Here is a 19,704-nt window from a genome sequence, read left to right on the forward strand (position 1 = left end):
GCAGAGGGAAGGAGCTCTCCTTTCATGAGGTTTGACATCAACACAGCCACTGATGAAGTCTCAGTCACATCACAAACTTCCTGAGCGTCTGAAAACTTCAGTGTGATTCTGCTTTCATCCAGACCATCAAAGATGAACACAACTTTACACTCCTCATAAATCTGTGAGTCCAGATCTTGAAGTTCAGGATGAAAGTCCAGCAGAAGTCTGTGAAGACTGTACTGATGATCTCCGATCAAGTTCAGCTCTCGAAATGGAAGCACAAACATGAAATCTACATCCTGATTGGCTTTTCCCTCTGCCCAGTCCAGAAGGAACTTCTGCACAGAGACGGTTTTTCCGATTCCAGCGATGCCTTTAGTAAGAACAGTCTTGATCAGGTCTTTCTCTTCACATCCTGCTTCAGCTGAGGCTTTAAAGATGTCATTGCAGTCGATTGGAGTGTCTTGTGAGTGTTTTGTTGTTCTGGCTGTTTTCTCCATCTGTAAAACCTCATGTTCTTCATTCACTCCTTCACTCTCTCCCTCTATGATGTAGAGCTGTGTGTAGATCCTGTTCAGGAGGGTTTCATTCTTTTGGAGTTTCATTCCCTCAAATAATCTCTCATACTTGTTCATCATGCTGGTTTTGTACTGGTCTTTGACTCTCTGCAGATCTACAGTCTCCAGTGTGTTTCTCGGTAGGACTGTTTCAGTTCTTTCCTGCCTGTAGTGAGATGCCGAAAAATAAAAAGAGCAATAAAAAGTCAATTATTGTCATTACAAAGAGTCATTGGAGTCACTGGAGACCACAAGACATATTTTCAACAATATCTATAATTTTAATAAGAAGAGCAGTTAGGGGGAGTAATTCAGGAACTACATCATTATACTAACCAAGTATAAAGGGTCACTGTTTCATCACTGAATCCAGGGGGTTGCATCAAGGATCTGTTACTCTTCACAGACACACCGCTGGGTTCTGGAGACACTGATCTCTGTTCCTTCCTCCTGCTGATACTTACAAAAGACAAACAAAATAACGTTTTGCACATACTTATTACACATACTTTCCACTGTCGCCTTGTGGCTTGCTCGGTTAGGGACACTTGATATTTGTCAATACTATTGACTTGAATGCACAGACACTGATGGATGAGAACTGAACTGAGTTGAGCTGGATGATGACATCACTGTTTTCTCCAGATATATACTTCATAGACACACTACTGGGTTCTGGAGACACTGATATCTGTCTTGTCCTCCTGGTGACACTGACAAAAGTTTAATTAATTGACAAACAAAAAGACATTTTAGATCTATCTGTTGTTAATCAATCCCCATGTCTCATGTACTGGCAGTAACTGGCTCTTGTCTATAATCTGAATGAAACATTGATTTATGTTACAAAAAAGAGATTGATTTTTATTGCATAAGTGATGTAAAACAAGTTTTCTTCAGAGGAATACAGACTAGTACTGACTGTAAAAGTATATTGAGTTGTATTCCTCAAAACAATGTCTCCGGACTGTTACACATATGCATCATTCGATACATGAATACATAAAATATAAAGAAATTACTATTTGAGAAGTATTTGAAGACTAGGCAAGACTAGGTAAGACTACATTTGAAACAAAATCTTATGCCTAGTCAAAGGTAGGTGTAAAGTGAGAAGTCATGATTTATTTGGACATTACTAGTTTTTTTTGGATTCATGTCTGTGAATTAATTCATACTGCAGACGTAAACTGTAATGTTTATAATCTTTTCAATCAGGATAAGCAATATATAGCAAATGTAGGATACCACACTGCTGACAGGGGTAACACAAAATATAGTTCTCTATGTAATTATGCAGTAAAATGTTACATTCTAACGGCAAAAACTATGTTTTTTTAATGCATCACATTATATTGCGGTGTGCCCTTTAAGAGACTGATCACTTGACTTGTAACGCACGCTATGTGGTAATGACATAGAAGGACTATATGACTGTGTAAGGAGAACCACTATGGATGATAAGTACGCTCTGCCTTCTCATTATTATTTTCTCTTTACTTTATTTGTAACGCCAAGAAAGAGTTAATCTCTCATGTATGAAAGGAGCGCGTTGCCGTGTACCAACCATTAAACGTGTGGAACACCAACTCTGCGTTTTCTATCTCTTTCATTTAATGCATTTAACGAGTTATCTGAGTCAAAGCGTTACAATTGGCGCCCAAACTACTGAAGCTGGATCCATCATTTTTGTGGAACCTACGACGATGAAACCCTAAAACTAGTATAGGAGTTGGGGAGCCGTGAGAGTGTTCAATCGGCATCGTGGAAGCTGGTGAGATTAGCTTGCTAAAACTGGGTGCCATGTGCGCAAGGAACACCCGTATTTCTGAGTGAGTGGATGACGCAGTTTTTTGTTGACAGCGGATTAATCTGCAACATTTAGACTTTGTGCTTTATCGAACATTTTGATATTGTTTACAAGCTTGTTTTTGTTGTTTTTTTGAATGGAATAGTTCAGTTTTCTTTTGAGGGAGTGATCTAATTGCAAAATTTTCCCTGCCTGTTTTCCAAGTACAGACTGATATTTTTTATATATAATCTTCTTGGGATATTTCAGCAAGGATTTTTGTGTGTGTGCGCGTTGATTTTGACTGCACAAGCGAACAGCAAAGATTTTTCATTTCAAAGACTACTTGTGGTTTATTTTTTGTTGTGCATTGGAATTTCGTTTTGAACATTTTGAGGAAACAGTACACCTGTTGGAACAGTTTTTCTTCATCGTGAACTGAATTAACTTATGCTAGACTAGTTTAACTCTGGACATTTTTCCATGGTCAAGTAACATTTCGTTCAATTTAAAGCAACATATTCTTTTGCTCTGGGCCTATTCTGTTACAAAAAATACTAAGCTCTTGTAAAATAGACTATAACTAACTCAAAGGGTTTGTTGAATATTTTTTGAAGATTTTATTGATGGTGTGTGCATTTTAATAACGGGTTGTATTTTTCTTGGTTAAATTTGGAATTTTTACAATTTCTAGATTGCTGGTTATGTAAATGCACATTAGCTGATATGGCTTCTCACCCAGACCTTAACACTGACTTGACCTACACATTACCAGATTCTGCCCCCAGACATAGACCAAAGTTACCAAAGCGTGTGAGCCTGGAGACTCAAGTGGAGCTCTTACAAGCTGAAGTATCTTTGTTGCAACAGTGCCTTAACGATTCTCTCCAGTTGTAGCAGAGTATATTAAGACGTTTTGGTCCTCCTGATGTCAACAACCCTGCAGCACCACATGCACAGCTCCCTCCTATGGCCAGCTGTACGCCACACATCCATATTCCTCCAGGCCAAATGCCATTACAAGGTACAACCACCGATAACTTTTCTCACGCAAACATGACTTTCTCTCCACAGCCCAATTCTTCTGATGTGAGTAATACTAGTAGAATCCTCGCATCTGTACTGTACCAGTCAAGGCTTGAACCACCTGTGTTTGCGGGAGACGGACACGTTAGCCCTGAGGATTGGTTACAATCGGTCAATGTGTACAGAACCTCCCTTGATTTAACCGATGCTCAGATTCTTCTCGAGCTGCCACAGTTTTTAGCAAAAGAACCAAAGAAATGGTTTTCCGTCTTTGACGCACATGTCGTTACATGGACCTAGTTCTGTGATTTCTTCAGGAAAGTCTTTCTTCCTTCCGACAACCAGGAACAAATAATGAGAGGAATCTTGGACCGTATGCAAAGCCCTGAAGGGCCCCTTCCTACTTTTGTGGCTCACATGCTAAGTGAATTCAGAAAACTGAAAACTCCTCTGCCAGAGCAAGAACATATCAACCTTATTTGTAAACTCTTGAAAAGTATAGAGTGGCTCTCTATGGAACTTCTGTTTCCTCTGGTATGGATCTTCTGCTGAGGGCTCACGAGCTCCATGTGGTCCTGGGACCAAGTAAATGTTCAGTGCCTGCAATGCAGAATAAAGCTAAATTTCGCAAAGAAATCTACTGTTACAAGTGCTCACGCCCTGGCTTCACTTCTCGTACATGTCCAGACTGCAACTCACTTTCTGGAAATGGCTCACAACAAAGTGAGTCCCCTAATGCACATTCGGAACCTGCTCTTGATGCAAGAGTTACAAAGTAGCAATGTAGCAAGTAGCAATGCAGGGGAAAGTAGCAATGCAGGGGAAGGAAATTCATTTGTAAGGCACAAGGGAAACTCCAAAGGGGGGAGGATGATTCGCAGAGGCAATCCTCCCTCCAGAAGATAATTTCACCTCAACCGTCTAATGCTGCTGTTCCAGAACATCCTGTCCTTTGCCATGTGGAAGGTCCCACATCACCTTCCTTTTGGAACACTCCATTTAGAGTCAAGATTAACCTACATGGCCAGGTGTTAGATGCTACACTTGACACAGGCGCATCGCTTTCTGCGGTGCAAGCGGACTTTGTTAAGAATCAAGCCAAACTGAAGGTTAACATTAAACCATGGTCTGTTCCCCCAATCCAACTAGTAGATGGTGGGGCATGCCAACCCTTAGGGCTGACATGGTTGGCTTTTGGCTTCATGGGACGTTTTTATCACAGGTTTGCTATTGTCCCACGCTTACCCTCAACCTTGGTCTTGGGGATGGACTTCATGTTGCATGCCTCCATCACCATTCACATCCCATCCAGAACTGTTGTCATAGGTAGCGATCCTTTATTAATAGAGGAGATGGAAGGCAGGGAAGTGCAGGAGTCAGAAAGCAGTTTGTTATTTATGGAAGTCCCATCTTCTGCACTTCGAGAAAAGGTTGAGGAAGCATGTCTGAGTAATGCTGAGAAGGAACAACTGTCAGGGCTACTTGAAAGTTTTCTGATCACTTTGACGGTCATCTGGGTCGCACATCACTAATTGAGCACTCCATTGACACGGGGAACGCCAAGCCAGTCCACCTTCCCCCTTATCGAACCTCCCCAGCTAAAAAGCGTTTGATTGAGGATCAAATAGGAAAAATGTTGAACGATGGCATCATTGAACCGGCAACAGGTCCTTGGGCAGCCCCCGTTGTGATTGTTCAGAAACCTTATGGTGAACCACGATTTTGTGTGGACTATCGTGGGTTAAACCAGCTTACTGTGAAGGACTCTTATCCATTACCAAGAGTCGATGAGTCCCTAGACTTTCTTTCTAGAGGAAAATTTTTGACCACGATCGACCTTGTTCGGGGATACTGGCAGGTCTCCATGGCAGAAGACTCTAAATCTAAGACTGCTTTTGTTTCACATTGTGGGCTATTTCAGTTCCGTGTGCTTCCATTTGGTCTGTGCAATGCACCAGCGACCTTTCAAAGACTAATGAACAGTGTCTTGGCTGGTCTTATTTATAGGTGCTGTGCAGTCTACTTGGACGACATTGTTGTGGCTTCGCCCACTTTCAAGCAACATCTCGATGACCTCAGGGAAGTCCTTTCACGGCTCAAGTCTGCCGGTTTGACCATTAAACTGGTCAAATGCCATTTTTCGCAGAGAGCTCGCCTTTTTGGGGTACCGCGTCTGTCCAAGTGGCATCCTGCCGGACCAGGCCAAAGTGAAGGCTGTTATGGACTTTAAAACCCCTGTCAATGTGAAGCAAGTGAGGCAGTTTTTGGGCCTATCAGGCTATTACCGACGGTTCATACAGGACTACACCCGCCATGCTGAACCACTGTTTGCGCTCACTAAAAATGATCCTCCTTTTGTATGGGACACTGCATGCCAAGATGTCATGGACCTTCTGAAATAAAAATTAACTTCGGCACCATTGCTAAGTTTTCCTGACTTCTCTCTACCTTTCTTTGTTCATGCCGATGCCTGTGATGCGGGACTAGGAGCTGCACTGATGCAGAGAGATCTGCACGGCAGGGAAGTTGCTGTGGCGTATGCTAGTCGTGCTCTGCATAAATCAGAGAAACCTTATTCAACGCCTGAGAAGGAATGTCTGGCCATCATTTGGGCCCTTGAGCACTTTAGGCCTTACATTGAGGACATTTCAACAGGAGAGTGAGATGGGTGATTGCTCTCAGTATTCCATTCAGGATGGCCTGTTGTACTTCCATGATCCCAAACCTGCTCACGGCATCCACCCCTTGAAATCTTTAAAGCTGTATGCTCCTGCTTCTCTCAGAAGTACTTTGCTGAGATACTACCATGATCACCCAACTGCAGGTCACTTAGGGATAACCAAGACCTTTTTCTGGCCTAAAATGGCATCTGAGGTGAAGAAATATGTAACCTCTTGCACGGTTTGCCAACTAACTAAACCAAGTCAGAGAAAAACCTGCTGGTCTAATGGTCCCAATTCGGCCCCAAAAACCTTGGGAGTATGTTGGGGTGGATTTCGTTGGCCCTTTGCCACATACTCCCAGTGGAAATTCTTTTTGTCGATTATTTTTCAAAGTGGGTCGAGATCGTGGCAGTGAGAGAAGCTACTGCGCAAGTGGCAGCAAATAAACTTTTAAACTTTTGTTTTCCCGTCATGGGGCCCCCACATATCTAATTTCAGACAGAGGTTCCCCTTTCCTGAGCGACCTTTTTGAACGGGTGCTCACTCTTCTGGGAACAGAACATCGCCTCACAACGGCATATCACCCACAGACAAATGCCACAGAGAGGTTGAACCGGACTCTCAAGACAGCAATTCGAGCATATGTGTATGATAAACATACAACCTGGGACCGATATATTCCACAAATTTGTTTTGCACTACGAACAGCACCACATGAGAGTACAGGTCAAACCCCGTCCATGATGTTGTATGGGAGGGAGTTGAACACTTCATTGGACCTGGTGACTCAGCCTGTCTGGGATGGAATAGAGGAACCTGAAATTCCTTATCCTGAGAGCTTACGTTTGACATTGCAAGAGGCACATGACCATGCTAGGGCAGCCCTGGAAACCAGTCACAACAAAAGGAAGCAGCACTATGACAAAAGACGTCGCTCTGTTTTTTATGCCATTGGTGACCTTGTCAGAGTGAAAACCCACCTTAAATCAGATGCTCTGGCCAATTTTACAGCAAAACTGGCACCCTTGTACTCTGGTCCATACCGTGTCACTCAAGTTTTGTCTGATGTGAATTATAGACTTGCAAAGTTGTACAAAGGACAGGATGCTGGTGTCTATCATGTGGTCAATATGCAGCCTTTCCACACTTGGAACGCATGCAGCAGCCATACACCAAATGGGTCTCAGGATGAGTCTGAAGCACGCGATGAGGGGTTGGAGGACAGGTTGCTGGTGACACAGAGGGGTGAGACCAACCTCAAGATGCATGCTTTTCACTGCCTAATGAGGCTGATGTTAATTGTGACGATCCTATTGACAATTCACATGACGTGACCAAGCATAACATGAGCAGTTGTACTCGTAATGCTGACGCTGATGCTAACACATCTTCACAACATACGCATCTTCCTGACTTTGACGTTGATCTTGAAGGTCATCTCTACAATCTCAGACCTAGAATGGCATCTAGAATCACCTCAGGGTGGTCAGACAATAGATGGACTAACGATTATCATTCTAACAGATTGGATCTGAAGTAGTAATGTGTTTGCTTGTTTGAATTTCTTCTGTATTAAAAGTTACTAATACGCTTTACTTGCGTAGCAGTGGGAATCTAGAAAGCATTGTTCTAATTGTTATAGTTTCATGTGTTGTGTTGGGAAAAAAAAAGAAAATTGTTTTGCACATATGGGTTGGTTACACAAACATTTATTTTTTTTATGTGATATTCCGTTGAAATGCATACTGTATAATGTGAAGCTGTACTGACATGTATGCCAGTTATTGCCTTCTGTATGTAAAATATGTTATGGGTTGATGGATTTCCAAGTTTCCATGTATGGAGCTGAATTTGACCGTTGTCCTTATGTTGTGTACGGCTGGGGACAGCCTTTTTCTTTCCGGTGGGGAATCTGTAACAGCCTAAACGATGTATTTTGAATGCATCACATTATAGTGCGGTGTGCCCTTTAAGAGACTGATCACTTGATTTACAACGCACGCTATGTGGTGATGACGTAGAAGGACTATATGACTGTGTAATGAGAACCACAATGGATGATAAGTACGCTCTGCCTTCTCGTTATTAATTTCTCTTTACTTTATTTGTAACTCCAAGAAAGAGTTAATCTCTCATGTATGAGAGGAGCGCGTTGCCGTGTACCAATCATCTCTTTCATTTAATCATTTAACGAGTTATCCGAGTCAAAGCGTTACAACATTTGATCTGGAATTATTAGAAGAAACCATACCATGCATCATCTTGTTTGGGTGGACAATATAAATGCTTGGACAGTATAAATAACTTGTAAATCACCTGCCACGGATAAATTACAATAAGCTTTGTTCTTTGTTACTTTTAATAAGATAATCTCCACTTTCAAATCTGTCAATTTTATCACGAAATACAAACTATAAATGTTTTGATACTCTTTAAAGTGGCATTCACTGTTCTGCCTCAGTTCAAGCAGGAAAGAAACAGAACAACTTACTGCAATGAAACATATCTCATGTAATCGCTCAATCACTGTTTCAACTACAGAAAGATGCCAATAAAACAACTAGTGAACAATGTCACGTTTGTTGTACATAAACTCACAGTCAGCTAGGCATAGTTGTGCCTGGTCATGGTTTTAGTTGTAAATATTAGTTGTAAAGCTATATGTATCTAAGTGCAATTGGCCCCAACAGACAGTAATCTTTTTTAAGCTGGTGCAATAGGCCCCAAGAGACTGTGAGCCATGCCCAACAAATCCTCTCAGTGGAGAAGAATGTGCTCACAGAAGAACAGAAGCAGGCAGGATTGCATCCCAGCATGACAGAAAATGATTCAGGAAAATTATTTTGTGCCTCTCTGGTGGTATCATGAGATGCCGTTCACAACACAGACAGCAACATAGTGTTGGCCCAGATCCGGCCCACATCTGGCCTGTGTGAAATTCATGTGGGCCAGATGTGGGCCGGATTCGGGCCGACACTGGTTGCTGTCTGGGAAACCAAACACAGGCTTCTGGAATGCACTGAAAATAACTTTGAATAAAAGCATCTGACAAATGCCAAAATGGCTAGTGTCTTACCTGGGCTCAGCGGTCCCTGCTTCATCATTGGATGTAGTGGGGAGATTCTCCATCTGTTGATCAGAGATGAACTCAGGAGATGGAGAACTCATTTTAGAGGTTGTGTCCTTATCTTCTTTCTTCGCAGAGACTAATTTTCTACTATTTTTCAAAAACAATGCTGAGAGACTGCTTGACCTTTCACAATGCAAAAAGGATGAAGAAAAGACAAAAAAACAGCTGAAAAAAAACAGTAAATAGACAAACAGACGGAGATAAAAATAATCATTTATCAGTAGCGTTGGATAAAAAGTGCAGTTTTGTGCAGGATAATGAAGTGCTGATCTTTTTGTCTTCAGTAGAGCAGGAAAGATTTTTAACTGAAACCAAACAGCTTTTTAGTAAAAACGGGAAGCCGCTGAATTATTAATTTCAGCTAAAAATCTTCTTCACTGTAACATTACTACTGAGTGAAGTCACCTGAGGGATGGCCTGATTGTGAGAAAATCTCTCTCTCTCTCTCTCTCTCTCTCTCTATATATATATATATATATATATATATATATATACATTGCTCGAACTGAATCAAGTCTTATGGGGGGTCCCGGATCCCCCCAGCCCCCATTCAATTCAAGCAATGTATATATATATATATATATATTCTTCTGAAATGATGGTTATGCCCTTAATCTTAAATCGTTTTGTTTTCGTGCACTCAGTTTTCGCAAATGCTTTGCAAAATTAACGTACGGGAAAACCGCCAAACGAAGAACAAGGACAAAATTTTGTTCAACCAGAAATGTAAAAGCCCATTTAATTCTCTTTAGAAAATCATTTCAGTACTCGATACTCGAATACAACATAGGTTTAGGTCCTTTTTATCTTTTTAATCCACCCCATCACCCCAGCTCAAATCTGTCTGTTACTGCTCCGCTAAAGATCCGCTGATTCCGCTAATTCACTCCATGTTTTCCGCGCGCTCCGCAGCATCACTCACAATCTGTGTGTCGCTCTTTGGGGAGTAGAGACCACAGTCCCTGAAGATCGTTGCATTACCAGATAGATGCATTACGATCCAAATTAGTCAGTGGTTGATCCACTGAATTAGTAATTTCTTGGTATTTTGTTCATTTTTATTTTTTTCGGTAATGATTCGGCCTTTTAAAAGTGCTTGTTCTGCCCTCTTATCAAACGCCCTGCTTGATCTGGCAGACAGATAACGCCTTCCAATAACAACAGAAGCAAGGAATCTTTTCCCCAGCTTTACTATCAATCTTGGAATAACGTAAAACTGTAAACATACAAAAAAAAAAAAAAAAAAAAACATACAGAAATATAAGCATGTAAATCAAAGTGATCACATAAGACATAATAAACTCTTTACACAGAGAATGACTAGCATCGCATCATTAGAAATATATTGCACAATTTGCATGATAAAGGCAATAAGATTAACATCTGGCATATAAAGTATAAAGAATTAACTAAACATGCTTGCAAAGAATCACAATATAGAAATGTTTTCATACCGAATGTGCCTTCGGATCAACTTAAATCGGTGAATGATAGCAGTCACAACCGCATGGAATTCTCTGCTGCTGCTGGAGATCTAGCTCATAATTATGACGTTGTCATATAACGACTCTACAACCTGACATGCAGTACCCAACTTTGAACAGAGGAGGGCGCCTAACTATAACCTTTAAATTAGACTAAATATCAAATGTTCTTGTAGAACAGCACACTCCCCGTCTGGTATTCAGGGAATGCCAAACATATACTCCAGTTTAACTGAATATTCTATTCAGAGTCTTCCTGAAGGAGAAGTACTATCTCGTTGATTGGTCTCAGAAACAATTTAGGTCCTTCTTTTCAAATGATTTTTACTTGAACCTTTCAAACTTTCCCATCATGGCTGGGATAAGTTTCTGTTATGATGCCCAAGCGCCAGTCATTCCGTCTGGATTGGGAGTCTTTGAGCAGAACTATGCATCCTTTAGAAATGTTGGGTTGTTGATGTTGCCATTTTCATCTATGCTGTTGGGTTGCAAGGTACTGTTTATGCCATCTGTCCCACAAGGTACTTGCTAGGCTTTGCATCATACGCCATTGTAGTTTGTACAGGTCATGTTTTCCAAAGTCCCCAGGTGGAACTAGCTTTTGGAAGTGGTTTGTTTTGTCTAAGACACTGCAGTTCATCTGCATATGTCTCCTGCTGTATCAGTCGTATGATAATCTCCTTACTCTGAAGTAATATGTCAGCACTCAGAGGAAATTTACAACAGTGCCATCCCTTGCATGTGGGAGGGTTGTCATTTTGATCTCACTTGTAAGAGCACACAATGTGAATCAATCTGCCAATAGCTCTGATCAAACGATTCCAGTCATAAAAGCGTTCAAAGCGTTTTGAGACAGCAGTATGCAACACTGTAACTAATGGGCAAACTTCTGCATCTTAATCGGGATCAACAAGTGCGTAGGGTGTTTTAGGGGGAGTCTAGGTTCTTGGGTGATGCAAAAATGCGGGTCAACTGAACCAGATGGTGTCTTGCAATTTGGTTGGAGCTATGGGTCGTGTCGCAACATCTGCAGGGTTATGCTCCGAGCTTACATAATGCCATTGTTCTGGATTAGTGCTGCTCCGAATTCTCTGTGTGCAATTGCTTACGTAGACAAGAACCACACGGCTATCTGTATAGAAGGTTATATCATCGAATTTGACAGCAATTTCTGCAGTGATGGTTTCCATTATGTTTACAGCTAACACCGCCGCACAGAGTTCTAGACGAGGTATGGTGAGTTCTGGTTGTGGCTGCTAACCTCGCTTTGCCAAGGATGAATCCTGTATGACTATTACCATATGCGTCAATCATCTTAAGGTAAGCGACTGTTGCAATTACTCTCTCAGAAGCGTCAGAGAATACAGAGAGCTCTATGAACTGGGCACCTAACAAGGATGTAGGTCCATAGCTTCTTGGGACATGAACATGTTGTAAATCCCTCAAGGAATCTCTCCATATTTCCCACAGTTCTCACTTGTTCGCAGTTAAGGGTGCATCCCAATCAGTAGTACCCTCAGTTAATTGCCTTAGCAGTATTTTGCCTTGAACTGTGATTGGAGCCACAAATCCTAGTGGGTTATACAAGCTGTTTATAACTGCTAGCAGTCCACGCCTAATGTACACTGTAAAAAATGATTCACTTTATTTACTCAATAAAATTGTTTAAAATTTTACATCCAATATTATGAATTAAATTTAACACATTATAATTAATTAGAAATAATCAAATTAGATGCTTACAAGCAACCATTCAAAATGAGTAGAAGAACATGAAAAAATTAAGTAAAATTTACACAAAAATATTGATTTCATTGAGAGAAAAAAAAAACAAACAACAACAACAAAAAACACTATGCTAAAGAATGCTATGTTATACATGTCAAGCAATTAGCTATCAATAAACAAACACACAGTGAAAACATTATATGCATGCACATGATGTCAGCCTTTTTACAAATTCACATTTTTGTTGCTTATATAGATATGATACAGGCATCATGTTCAAAAGCTTGTGTCTTAAGGCCCCCAAAACAGAGTTATTGAAGACACCTAAAGTTCACAAAAAGAATCACTGAAGGAGAAAAGGGTAAATTTTATAGGGTTACCATTATAGTGGTCAGTGTTTGCTTTAGTTGGGTCTCTTGACCCTTAGCTTTTTAATATTACATTTTGTATGGCTGTTGGAACTGAATTATAACAGCTAGAAATGCTCAGAGTAAAGAAGATCAGTGGTGTTGGTTATGATTTTACATAATCATTGTTTGGCCTGAGTGTTGCAAGTAGAGCTTGTAATATTGCAGCCCCTATAATTCAACAATAGAATACCCAAAATTTTCTGTAAAACCCAGAGTTTAAGAACTCTGATTAAACAAAAAATTGTTGTGGGAGAGGGAAGACTTATTTTAGGCACACAGTGACATCAAGAACCAGCGTATGAATCTCAAGAATGGTGACAAACACAGCATATTCAGATTAACAGATGAACTGTAAGCATCACAAAACAAGCCACTAAAAATTGAGCTTTGATTGGTGGCACCCAGAATGCAGTGCAACATGCTTTTTGATGGTCACCATTATTGAGGTTCTCAGCCTGATTCTTGATGTCTGTGCTCCTAAATTAAAAAAAAAATAATAAAAAATCTTTTTTTTAATGTTGTGATCAGAAGTGCTTCTAAGAATCTATTTGATTATGCTGAAAATACCAGACCTTACACTGTTCATCCAAAGGACGCCTGTTGCTGATAAGATACAACCAACTCAGAAATCTAGATCAAATGATGTCAAAATAACCAACACCACCTGATCTTATTCTTCTTTGGCTTGTCTAACTGCTGTATTACAATTAAAGCAACCAAAAAATTTGTTTAAAAGTTTAAGAGTCAAGAGCTCAACTAAAGCAAACACTGACCACCGTAATGGTAACCAAAATGTAGATTATTCTACTTCAGTGATTCTGTTTGTTAACATCAGGTGTCTTCAATAACTCTGTTTTGGGGGCTTGAAAACATAAGCTTTTGAACACAATGCCTGTGTCATCTCCATGTAAGCAACAAAAACATGAATTTGTGAATTACATTTTTGCTCTGTGTTTCTTAATCACCAAATACTGGCCTGGTATGCATAACATAGTATTCATTAGCATAGTGTTTTGTTTTTCTTTCTCAAATAATTTTTTTTTTTAAACTTTACTTATTTTTTTTTGTGCTATTTGACTCATTTTGAATGGTTAATTTCTAAACATTTCATTTGATTAATTCTAATGAATTCTTATGTGTTAAATTTAATCAATAATATTGCTTGTAATCTGTTGCCACAATTTTATTAAGTAAATATAGTGTATTATTTTTAACAGTGTACACCAACTACGCACACATTTCCTATCATGTATGCCTATGAAAGATTATCGAACCAATCAGAGTAGGTATGGGGCGGGTTAACATGTGCAACCCCACCTCTATATGCAGGCTGCAGCCAGGTGCTTCTCGTTTTTTGTCCAACAAAACCAGTATTTTTGTATACCTTTTACTTATTTTTTTCATGTAATTTTACTCATTTTGAATGATTGCTTGTAAGTATCTCATTTGATTAATTCTAATTAATTCTAATGTGTTAAATTTAATTAATAATATTGCTTGTAATCTGTTGCCACAATTTTATTGAGTAAATATAGAGTATCACTTTTTACAGTGTAAGGCCTTCTCTCATTTTGAACATGGAAGTTGAAGCAGTCTGTGTCCAAATTCCAAAGTAGGCCGAGACTGCGCTGCATAGGAAGTGAACTGACCTAAATCCAGTTCTTTCGGTGAGTTGGCGTAATCCTCGGATGGGAAAGCTCTCATGACTTCCTTGCTGTTTGAAGCCAGCTTGTGTAACTTCAAATTGGACACTGCCAGCATTTCCATGTGTCCTTTTTAGCAAGTTGATTGCCATCTCTGGGGAGGGTAAGGACTTCAATCCATCATCCATATAAAAGTCTTGCTCCACAAATTGTAGAGCGTCTTTACCAAATTCTTTTTCTCCTTCTTGAGCCGCGCGACGAAGACAGTAAATGGCTACTGCCGGAGAGGGACTGTTCCCAAATACGTGTACCTTCATACAGTATTCTGTGACCTCATTATCTGGGTTATTTTCATGAAACCACAGGAACCTGAGGTAGTTCCTGTCTGCAGGTCGAACTTTAAAGCAGTGGAACATTTGTTGAATGTCTACCATTAAGGCGACAGGCTCTTTGCGAAAACGCATGAGGACTCAGAGGAGATTGTTATTGAGATCAGGACCCGACAAGAGAACCTGGTTGAGTGATATACCTTTGCACGGAGCACTCGAATCGAAGACTACTCGGATCTGGGATGGTTTTTTAGGATGGTATACGCCAAATGAAGGTAAATACCAACACTGTTCACTGGGACTGATTGCAGGGGCAATTTCCGCATGATCATTCTGAAATAGCTTTTCCATAAAGCCTATGAAGTCTTCCTTCATCTCTGGCTTCCTACTGAAAGCTCGTAGAAGTGAATTAAGGCGTTCTACAGCTTGTGAACAATTATTTGGGAGATATCGTCTTGGCTGCTTGAATGGAAGTGGAGCAACCCACGAATTTTCTTCGTCTTTGTTAACGTCTCTATCCATAATCTGCAGGAAAAGCTGGTCTTCGATAGAGAAAGCTCTTTCCTCATCATCTTTAGTTGTTTGGAATATGTCCCATTCTGTTAATTTTGGTGTGCTCTCCCTAATAAGAGATCTAATGCATGATACATACTGAGATCTCTCTTTCATGTGATAATAGTTGGGACATGGTTGGAAGTATGTACGTTGACCATTCTCCAGAATGCTGGTGCGGTAAGCTCCAACGAAGGTAGGTTTATGAACCTTCCCAAGGCACATATCCCCAACAACTACCCATCCTAAATCTGATTTATGCGCAAAAGGGGCATCCGATGGACCATTCACTTGCTTGTGGGCTTTGTGAACTCTGATGATGTCCCTGCCTAACAGAAGAAGAATAGGAGCATGATGATCAGGCTCTGGAATGTACTTCACAATATGTTTTAAGTGTCTATGCTTACTAATAATTTCTAGAGTGGGAATTTCTGAGCGTTTGTCTGGAATCTCGTTGCACTCAAGAAGCACTGGTAAGGGTAAGACTATGCTTCCATCAAGGGATTCCACTTGAAAGCCTCGTGGTAGCCTGTCTTCCGTTTCAACCGTGCCTGCACATGTTTTGAGAGTATAGGCTACATTGCACTCTGTAATACCAAACAGATTGAAGAATTCTGATCTTGCAAGCGATCTGTTGCTTTGATCGTCTAGTATCACATATGTTTTGACTGCTTTTTCTGGTTGGTCTTCAGGAAATACTTTCACAAGACATACCTTGGAGCATGAGCGTGGGAGTTGATTGCCTCCACATACCTCTGTACAAGCTGAGGAAACTTCCGATTCCACAGGCTCGTCCTCACTGACTTTGTGAACCTCTTGTGTCTTGTGAGTCATGACAGCTCTAGGAAATGCAGGTTTGTTTGGTCTGCGAGATTCTTTCTGTATTGTTGTAAGGGAGAAACTTGGATCATTGCGCATTTTAGCTTGCTGATGTACAAAATCTACTAGGAACTTGAAGGGTGGAAAAGAAACCCTGTAGTCCTCTTTATATTTAGATCCCACTCTGAGCCAATTTTCTTGTAAGCTGAATGGCAGTTTCTGTATTATCCAATCTTTTGAAGAGAGAATTCTCTATCATTTCCAGCGAGCCATATGTTTCGTAAAGTCTGTCCCAGACCAGACTGAGCCCTTGTTATGGATGATTAATGTTATGCATGCTCTGCTGACTCTCGCCCTAGCCATTTAACTAGCAAGTCCATCTCCTCGCTTGGTGAGAGGTTAAGGTCCTTAATGGCATTTATGAATGATGCCCTCCATGCTCTAAAGGTCTCTGGCTGATCATTAAACTGTGTAAGGCCAGTAGACTCTAATTCACGTCTTGCGATAAACTTGACGACATCAGACATTTGATTAATTGCATACAGATTACCTAGATATGGTCCAGCTTGTGAGGGGGTAGCTGACTGAGTCTGAGAATAGTCAAGTGTCACTCGCCTGTCTCGGCGCCTTTCCTCACTGCCTTGAAACGCTGCAGATGGTGGGTGATAGATAGTCATATAATTGTCATATAACGACTCTACAACCTGACATGCAGTACCCAACTTTGAACAGAGGATGGCGCCTAACTATAACCTTTAAATTAGACTAAATATCAAATGTTCTTGTAGAACAGCACAGTGCTAACAACTTGTACAAACTATCCATGTTCTTAGAATTAGAATGTCTAATCAAAATACTGTAACCGATCAGATCTAATATAGATAACACCAAATTTCTTGCTGTTGGCACACTTTGACTAATTGCCACTGTAGTAAAAAGTATGTGCACAAACTGTTTGGAAAGTTTTTTTTATATTAACTGATTATCACAGAAACGGTGGCTCTTTTAGAATCACTTTTGCTGTAATCAATCAAACAAATTACACAGCACCTATTTAATCAGAGATTGAACTCTGAACAGTTCAGCAATTAATGATTGTCATCACCACTATGCAGAATAACAACCAACACCTGACAATATTTCCTTTGGGCTTTTGAGTTATAACAAATATGTTTCAAAAACAAATGGTTACAACAGCCAAAGAAAAAACTAAGACAGAAGTCAAGGGTCAAGAGCCCAACTAAAGCAAACACTGATCTCTAACATGGTTACTTCAAATGAAACAATAAATCAACATCTAAACCTTAGTTAATTCTCAATCAGATCTTCTGTAGACGTCTGACAGAAATAAAGTCAGTCTGGTTATTAATAAGTGGAGCTGGTGATGCTGTTTGTGCAGTTGTTTAATCAGATCTTGAGAGATTTAATGTATTTTACTTCAGTTTATTTTATCTAAGGCTGTGTCTGAAGTCAGTTGTAGTAGTTCTTGTGTTTCTCTTTTCTTCAGTGATTCTGTTTGTTAACAGCAGCTGTTCATCACTAATGCTCAATTAGCACTTAGTTAATCACTTAATTACTTAATTCCAAAGTTTTAAAACTTTCATGGTTTAAATCAAGGCAATCTGTTTACTCAAACAGTTTGAGTTAAGTTACTTGTCGGGTTTTACAGTGTAAGATTAGCCATTTTTTACTTATGTGGTCCTCAAGATAAGGGAAAATGATGCAGAAGTGCAATGAAAGTATCTATCCTATCCTATCCAAATGAAAGTATTCCTATCATTTTAAATGATCAGAATGTATCTATGACAAAGGGTTCTAAAAATATGTTTCCATGGCTCAGTTTACAACTGGTTTGGGGTAGGTTGACCCGAGTCGAGTCAGTGGGTAAGATGCACCATCTGGGTGTAAAATGACCATCTGACTGAAATAAATAATAATTTAAAAAACTAATTTAATAATTTCATTTTACAAACAGTCATATTTCTTTCTTAAAGTTAACTTTAACAACATAAAACCAACCAAATTAAGTTCAAATTTCAATATTTAATTGTTTGCATTTCTGAAACAATATGCTGAACACTAAAGTTGTAACTTTCCTAAAAACAGACTAAACAGAGTTTGTTGGCCATTGGGGACTACAGGTGGAAAGAATTATCTGATTATAATGCGATTAAAAGCATTTTCTGGTTCTTATCAGAGAAGGATAATCTGATATTATTAGGATCAAATAAACTGCAGATAGTATGTATATATGATAAACTAAACCAGTAATGGGTGCCTTCCATTACCGAAAACATGACATATAGTATTTAGAATGTGTAAGGAATAATCCATGGTTACCTGTGAATTAAATGATTGTATTGCATGACATGGAGGCAAAGATGAGAAACCAGAACTTAAAATGGTGAAAACAGACGGTGTGACATCGATCACAAGTGTGAAAAGATTATTTTCACTGGTACACATATTTTAACGTGTGATTTCAATGATGAACTGCCTTCTGACAAAATGTTTTAACAAAACCCAAACACAGGAAAAAAGAAACACATATTTTAACGTGTGATTTCAATGATGAACTGCCTTTCACACACACACACACAGTATATAGACAATTTCATCGGACGCACGCGCCTGGCCCGTTATCTTCCGGTCTGTGTTTGTTTATCAGCAGTGTTGCAAGATTGGATGGATGATAAAAGAACAAAAAAAATATAAAAATAAAAAAATAAAAAAACATAAAAAACCTACAAACCAAAAAAATAAAAAAAATCACCCAAAAACTTAAAATAACCCAACAACTATAAAATGATGATGACAAAATAATACAAATATAACATGAGATAAATTTCCCAGTAACGGATTAAATCGGGGAAAATAGCCTACATTAAAGAGAGGCTACCGAACAATAATAAAATATACAAGCAGACAGTCAAAACGGCAATCAAAAAATATTAAACGATTAACCCTCGAAAAAACACACCTCATTTTTGCACCTCATTTTTGTATGAATACATTGGTTACACTAAGAATAAGTTTTGAACTTACCACGAAATACTGCACAATCCCACAAATTTAATCGTTTATTTTTCTATTTAAGCCTTGAAATGGCGTAGTTTATTTTTCTGTTTTCACTTTCTTTTTCTGGTGACCCGTTATGACCTCCTCCCACATATTACACACAACAACAGTGATATACTTTCTCTAGCGGCGTCAAAGCAAGTCATTCTTATTAAACTCAAATTAAGCTCAGCACATTAACTACACATCAGGGGGAAAATATCAGATTTAATAATAAAATAAGTAAATAAAATGCTGTTGTGCTGATAAGGCATAATTTCCAAACTAATCCATACTGTATTTTGAATTTCCAACCTTGGTTTTAATTATTAATAATAAAAAAAAATGTTTTGAGTTAACATATGGTATGTTTAATAAGGTTTGGGATGTGATTCAGCAGTTTTATTTAACAGGTGATTTTTTTAATTGTTTTTAATAACCACAGAAACAGTTTAAATCATGCTGTTCAGCTTTAAGGATACATTGCCTACAATGCTTTTGTAAGGTCCACGCACTCGATCCAAGGAAGGTATCC

At 39.4% G+C, this 19,704-nt stretch overlaps 2 protein-coding genes across 2 annotated transcripts in view; both read right to left on the reverse strand.

The window, feature by feature from the left end:
- Window positions 1–19,704, reverse strand: part of LOC109080469 (NACHT, LRR and PYD domains-containing protein 12-like) — a 303,365-nt gene that overhangs the window by 137,229 nt on the left and 146,432 nt on the right.
- Window positions 1–19,704, reverse strand: part of LOC109062937 (NACHT, LRR and PYD domains-containing protein 3-like) — a 71,460-nt gene that overhangs the window by 35,034 nt on the left and 16,722 nt on the right. The gene's annotated exons all lie outside the window — the stretch shown is intronic.

Source organism: Cyprinus carpio, chromosome B1, assembly GCF_018340385.1.
Source record: "Cyprinus carpio isolate SPL01 chromosome B1, ASM1834038v1, whole genome shotgun sequence".
In the NCBI taxonomy this organism is placed as follows: Eukaryota; Metazoa; Chordata; class Actinopteri; order Cypriniformes; family Cyprinidae; genus Cyprinus; species Cyprinus carpio.